The sequence below is a fragment of the Dermacentor andersoni genome, chromosome 5, assembly GCF_023375885.2.
Source record: "Dermacentor andersoni chromosome 5, qqDerAnde1_hic_scaffold, whole genome shotgun sequence".
Lineage (NCBI taxonomy): Eukaryota > Metazoa > Arthropoda > Arachnida > Ixodida > Ixodidae > Dermacentor > Dermacentor andersoni.
The window spans coordinates 162,792,878-162,799,521 of record NC_092818.1 but is presented as its reverse complement, the minus strand read 5'-3'; the positions used below and the strand labels follow the sequence as shown (position 1 = coordinate 162,799,521).

The window sequence follows — 6,644 nt, the reverse complement described above, 5'->3', positions numbered from 1 at the left end:
TCCGCTCTGAGGAACAGCTGCAATTCCCAAGAGACGCCGATGTTGAAAGCAGTTCGCACCTGCTGTGACGTCACATAAATTAACGAACGTAATTGGCTGGCGCACCTGTATTTGCCATTGCGTCGCATGCGTTTGTATTATAGACACAAGAGTCGTGTACTTGTTCTATATATATAGTCTTCGTAGAAAAAGACAGGGAATAATTTATTTATGCGATGATGGCGCTACAGGCCTACTTGGGAAAGTGGGTAGAGAAAAAGTAGTTGAGTATGGCTCGCTAGGGAAGCTTTACATGAGAATCTCCATAGTGAGTTGATTGTCTCTTTGACGTTAGCCCGTGGTCTTCGTATACTCGTCTTGTACGCTTAATATTTCTCGCTCCGATTGAGCGCGAATCAACCCTGTTCGCTATTACATCGACGCTTTTGCACGCACGTATAAGCCTGCAGCCCTGAGACATTTCCTGTCTTGCCTTATTGCAGTCAACCTCGAAAAAAAAGAAAGAAGAGGTATATCTTCTGCGCTCATTGTGCGGAACGTCTCTCTTTATGTTCGTGAAAAATTTGAAGGTAAGGAACATGCCTCATGCGTCAAGCATATGTACGCACTAGCTTTCGTTTATTTTACACCAACATTTATTCATGAAATCGCGATTAGCTGCAAACGCAAAGTGCGGGAAGTCCGCAGGCTTGTGTTGGCGTGCTACTGCGGAGCGCAATTTTCCTGCACATTGAACTTCTCAGTCTGTTTCTGTCTTGCTGACTCGTTTCGGCTTCGCGCTTCAAGTCTAGCAGTTACAGAATGCTACCCAGCCCGCTGCCATACTGGGCTATTTCAGTGAGTCGGTGGCCGCATCTGTCGCTGGCGCAAAAAGCTATTCGCGCACTAGCGCTGTCTTTGAAGGTGCTCGAGCCTCAGTGGCTATCTATAGTCCTCCTGTTTATCGCCCCGCTTGCACGCGATGCATACTTTCTCCCTCGTTTCCTCTTCATGTTCCCCTTTCCTTTAGTGCGTAGGGTAGCACACTGGACGCTCCGGCATATATTCCGACCTTCCCTATCATTGCATTCTCTCTTTCTCTCTCTTCAGCGGGCGAAACTGTGAATCTTTCCAGGGCCTCTGTAAAATAAACTTTCCAATATGAATCGAATAGTCTTTGCTACTACTCGATTCGAATTCAATTCCGAAAACCACTATTCGACGTTGTCGAATATTTATTCTGTTCGAATACAGTGAGGGACAGCAACAGCTGTCGGAGTCTACCCAGAGAGGAAGACTGATCCAAGCGGGGACTCTTCTGAAGGACTCCTCCGGCTGGAGGAGAACCGCTACGGTTGCCCAGAGTAACCAGTCCCCGAGCGAACGCATGGAGGAGATCACTCCTGCACAATATTTTGCAGTCGTTAAATAAGCGCGTCTCTCCTTACGTAGCCAACACATTCGCTGTCTTGATTGCGCAAGGCTATTGGACAATATTGCCATGTTTCGATCCAGTATAAATGATGTTCGGAGCTGTAGCACTGCAGGTGAGACTTTCAAATAACATTGTCGCTGTACAGTACTTCACTTATTGTCTTTCAACTATGGCACTATGTTCACCTAGTGATGTGTAGTTCTTTCGTTTCCTTAATGTCGTGGCGTACCAGATACGACCCCCTTTACTATGCTTTTCGTTTACAAGCTTCTCAGTTGATCTCACATCCCGTTGTTAAGCGGCACTAGGTGCATCAAATAAGACGAATAATATTTTTGTTACTAAACAGACTACACGAAACCTTTACATTTCACTTTGTTTAAAGATTGAAAATATTAGATATTCAATTCGATGTTCGAACGTCGTTTTTCTCTTACATTCCTACTCAGTCCGATTAGAACTTTTCAATATTCGAACACTCCTAGCCTAAACTACTTCAGTATGCAAAGGAATGGCATTATAGTCACGTATCGTTTGTTGGGCTGGTTCCGAGTGGTGCAACGAAACACGGTTTTTAAAGCTTTCTTCATTTGTTTCTATTCGGGCATACTAAAGGGGTATATATTAGGTTAAGCAGTAGGCTAGGAAATTACGCTTCTGGAATAGTAATGCATGTCACTGTTACCGTGAAAGGAGACTTAGGAAGTCATAAAAGGCACAGAGACAAAAGAGTAGGACGACGCGGTCCTGATGTTTTCGCAACAGCTTGTCATGACGTCAGGTGAGACAGAGAGAGATATGAGGTAGCCAGCAAATGCGGGGAGATTAACCGGAAGAGAAGCTTCTGATTTGCTGCCCTACACTAAGGTAAGGGTAAGTTGGGAAACAAAGACAGAAATAATAGCGCAGAAAGAAGCTAAACGCACGCAAAAAAGAAAAAAATAATAAGGAGGAACTCAACGTCACGACGTGACGTCATAGATTTTGACAGCGTCTATGTGGATCTATTTATTATTTATTTGACAAAGAAGGACTGCATTTATCTCTGAAGCAATCAAAGCTTCAATTTAAGCAGCTCCGAGAACACATGTCTTTCGCCAGAACGGTGCGAATAGGAGAAATCACTTTGAAATTCGTGGCGTCACATTGACGAACTGGAGCTGAGTGATTGACGCGAAAGTCATGAAAGAGAAGACTGGCATTTCTTTCGTGAACTGTTGATGAACTCATTTACGCCAAAATAATCAAAACATAGTTTTGTAGGTGCATACATTACCATTGTAAGCTTATTTAGAGTTGCTGTTTAGTGTCGTTTTTGTGTATCTCTCCGCTGTGTATAGGGAGGACTCTGTTTCGCGTGCACACATGTATAACCATAGAACACCTCACGCAAAAGCGGAAAGCAGTGAATACAAAGCGATTAGACGACATAAATAAAACGGAGAGTGTAAATACCCGCTCCACATGGGCGGAGGCAGAAAAACGTGTAATATGAACGCACCAGAAAATCAAGACAAGCAACCTCCATGTGGCAAACATGAAAAATGAACAATCAGCACACCTGTGCACGCACACGCTCTCTCTCTTTCTCGCACGCACCCCACTCACGCATACACGTTCACGAACGAACGAACGAACGAACGAACCAACGAACCAACGAACAAACGAACGAACCAACGAACAAACGAACGAACAAACAAACAAACAAACAAACAAACAAACAAACAAACAAACAAACAAACAAACAAACAAACAAACAAACAAACAAACAAACGAACGAACGAACGAACGAACGAACGAACGAACGAACGAACGAACGAACGAACGAACGAACGAACGAACGAACGAACGAACGAACGAACGAACGAACGAACGAACGAACGAACGAACGGAGTAACCAACTCCAGCTTCAAACCGTATACGATACGTTCGGTCACGCTACGGCACACATGCCGCATTGCATAATAAAAGAGCTGCGAAGCTGCGCCAAGAAAGAAAGACCAAAGCAGTTCCGACTATTGTTCCCTCCGAACACAAGAGCACGTCGATCGAGCGCGACGCGACGAGTGATGCAAGATGCGCACGCGGACGAAAGGACGAGACGGCCGTAACGATCGAGACTCGCTCTCCGTCGCGTACGTCGGCGTGCCCGCCTCTCGTCGCAGTACAGTTACGCTGGTGAAGGTTGCGTGAAGGAACAACACAGACGGCGCACGGGGTCGAGGGGCATTATTCCTGCGTCGAACGGTGAAGAGTTTGCGCAGCCGGAGCGCGACACGTGATGCCCTCATTAAAGAATGCCTCGCAGGCAATACCGAGTAATCAATGTGGGGCAACGTTTCAGCCTGGGTCTAACGTTTTGACGAGGCGCCTTAGCCCCTGGAGACAAATGCAAGATGAGACACTCTCCCCAACCGTTGATGAACAGCGCGCAAAGGCGAGGCACAACAAGAGCGACAGGACAACGCGCTGGCCGTGACAACCGTTTTATTTTGTCGCCCGATAGACTGCCTTAAATACAATTATGCATACTAGGTTTTAGGAAAAAACGAGAAAAAGAAAATGGGCAGAAGCCAAGACAAAAAACAGTTCGCTTGTTAGAATTGCGCCTGCAAGCCGGTTTTCGAAGGGAGCACGGTGTTGTTCAGACATCGAGATGTAAGGTGTCGCGGGAAGTCACGAAGGCGCTTTCCACAGAAGAAAGGAGGAACTTTATTCAGAGAAAGGGAGAGAGAATGGCCTGAGTGATGTGGCTCTATAGGCTGCTACTTGACGGCGTTGGTGAACACGCGTTTGGGGAAACGACAGAGAGAGAAAGGGTAGGAAGATGGTATAGCGAAGATAATAGCTGCTGCACAGTTCTACTTCACCTCTGCAACCTCCACGTACATGCTTCACGTACATTCACCTTGAATGGCCTTGGCGGAGAAGTGTACAATCTACTGGAGCGCAGCCGGGATGCAGCATGCAGCCTATGGTGTGCGCGATTTGCTGATCCCTATCGTTGCTCGAGTGTGAAATGTCTGTTAGATTTACAAAAAAAAAAACTAGCCGCAGATCGGATACCTGCGGCCAGTTATTTTTTCATCCACTTTAATCTCCATTTATGTGGTGCCATTGTTTGTCGGCTTCTTATGATACGATTAATAAAAGTAGGGCTCTTCGGTTCTCTTCTCGTTTACGCGCGCGCGCGCACGCACGCACGCACGTGTGCACGTGTGCACGTGCGCGCGCGCGTGTGTGTGTGTGTGTGTGTGTGTGTGTGTGTGTGTGTGTGTGTGTGTGTGTGTGTGTGTGTGTGTGTGTGTGTGTGTGTGTGTGTGTGTGTGTGTGTGTGTGTGTGTGTGTGTGTGTGTGTGTGTGTGTGTGTGTGTGTGTGTGTGTGTGTGTGTGTGTGTGTGTGTGTGCGTGCGTGCGTGCGTGCGTGCGTGCGTGCGTGCGTGCGTGCGTGCGTGCGTGCGTGCGTGCGTGCGTGCGTGCGTGTGTGTGTGTGTGTGTGTGTGTGTGTGTGTGTGTGTGTGTGTGTGTGTGTGTGCAGAGTGCGACCTTCTCTCCTTCTTGTCATATTTCAGTACTCTTTCTTCCTTCGCCAGTACAGGGTAGTCAGCCAAGCTCAGCCTGGTTAACCTTCCTGTTTCTCTCTCTTTCTTTCTCTTGCGGCGGCATACAGATGAACTAAAGTTAAATAGTGGAAGTAACATTAACAAAAAATGACAAACGTAAATTAAACAGCAAAAGTCATATTTTAGGACGTGTATTACGCTTTCAACAAAAAATTCTCACACCAGACAGGAACATTTTTGGTGATTCAGACGTCGTATGGAATTGAATCACCCCAAGTGATCGCTCCGTTTAAACTACAGCAGCCTCTGGGCGTACAAATTCTCGTAAACAGGCTGATTGAAGATATTCAGGGCACCAGCTCTAGTTTTACGTGTGACTATTGCAAATTGAAATATGTTAAGTGGAAATGATTATTAGATGAACAATTTGACCCTTCTTGTACTTTTTATATGACGTCAGGCTACAGGGCATCTGACGATATCGAAATAATGGTACCCCGTAGCCTGTCAACTGTGAAAGAGTAATGATTCTAAATACGCATTCTTGTAGTGTATAGAAGTGATCTTTCCAGACATGTAGGATATCATCGACTCCATGAGAGAGAGAAGTGGTTCTTGTGGGGAAAGGAGGAAAGGCTAGCACTATCTTCTGCAACCCATGCGGGAGCACGGCACAGCGCCAGCAGGGTGGAGGACATGGGAGTAAAGGAGAGAGAGGGTAGGAGGGAGAAAGGTAGAGGGTCGTCCTAGCAGCATCCGAGCAGCGCGGCCGGGAGGGCCCAGTAGGTTCGACCGGAGGAGTAGGCTGGTGATAGACCGTATAGGAGGTGGCCCAGCAGAAGCGAAGTGGTGGCGGATCAGGAAGCCCGAGGTGGTGGGATGGCCGTTAGGCTATCCGTCTTTGTAGAAATGTCCTATAGTCTCGCCGACAGCCCCGACGAGTCGAGGTACTCGACGACACTTAGGAAGGCTGGTAGCTGATTACGACAGGGGAAGAGGATATCTTCCTGTCGTGAGCATGGGAGCCCCAGGTAGAGGAACTCCTGCAGAAATCGGCCGCGGTGCTGCAGGTGAGCAGGGCAGGCCAGCAGCAGGTGCTCCAGAGTCTCTGAGGAGGAAAGAGAAAAGTAGAAGGCAGGGAGGTTAACCAGAATAACATCCGGTTGGCTACCCTACACCGGGGAATGAGAAAGGGGAAAATAAAGATCACAGGGAGAAAGAGGAGGGAAGGAAAGAAGGAAATTGCGGCGAGTTCGCTGACGCGTGTGGCCTTACAGAAATCGCGTTAATAGTCACAGATGGTCGCACAAACCCGTCGTCCTTAAGAAACACAAAAGCGCCTTCACCGCTTTATGGGCCGACGGGTGATGGGGGCGGTGTTCTAGCAGCACCTGCACAGAAAGCGGCCGATTGTCCAGTTTTTGGAAAGCTTTGGCAAGTTCTTGTCTCTCCGAGGCATATCTTGGACAGTGGCACAGCAGGTGGTCGATGTTTTCTTCGGTGCTCTGGTTCACTGCAGGAGGCACAGGCTGGCGAGGTGGCTTTCCCAAGGCGGTGCCGGCGGGCTGCCGTCCAGTAGCAGCCAACTCGCAGTCGGAGCAGCAACGAGGCATCCCCTCGTGGGAGGCCGTGTTGTGGAAGAGGCCGTGGAGGCCGGCCCAGGGATA

At 48.0% G+C, this 6,644-nt stretch overlaps 1 long non-coding RNA gene across 1 annotated transcript in view; it reads right to left on the bottom strand.

The window, feature by feature from the left end:
- Positions 1 to 1,226: 1,226 nt before the first annotated feature.
- The window catches only part of LOC140218624 (uncharacterized), a 101,838-nt gene continuing 96,420 nt past the window's right edge, over positions 1,227 to 6,644 (bottom strand). The window contains exon 5 of the long non-coding RNA XR_011894832.1: positions 1,227 to 1,382. This is a non-coding gene — a long non-coding RNA (uncharacterized lncRNA). The remainder of the gene's footprint in view (positions 1,383 to 6,644) is intronic.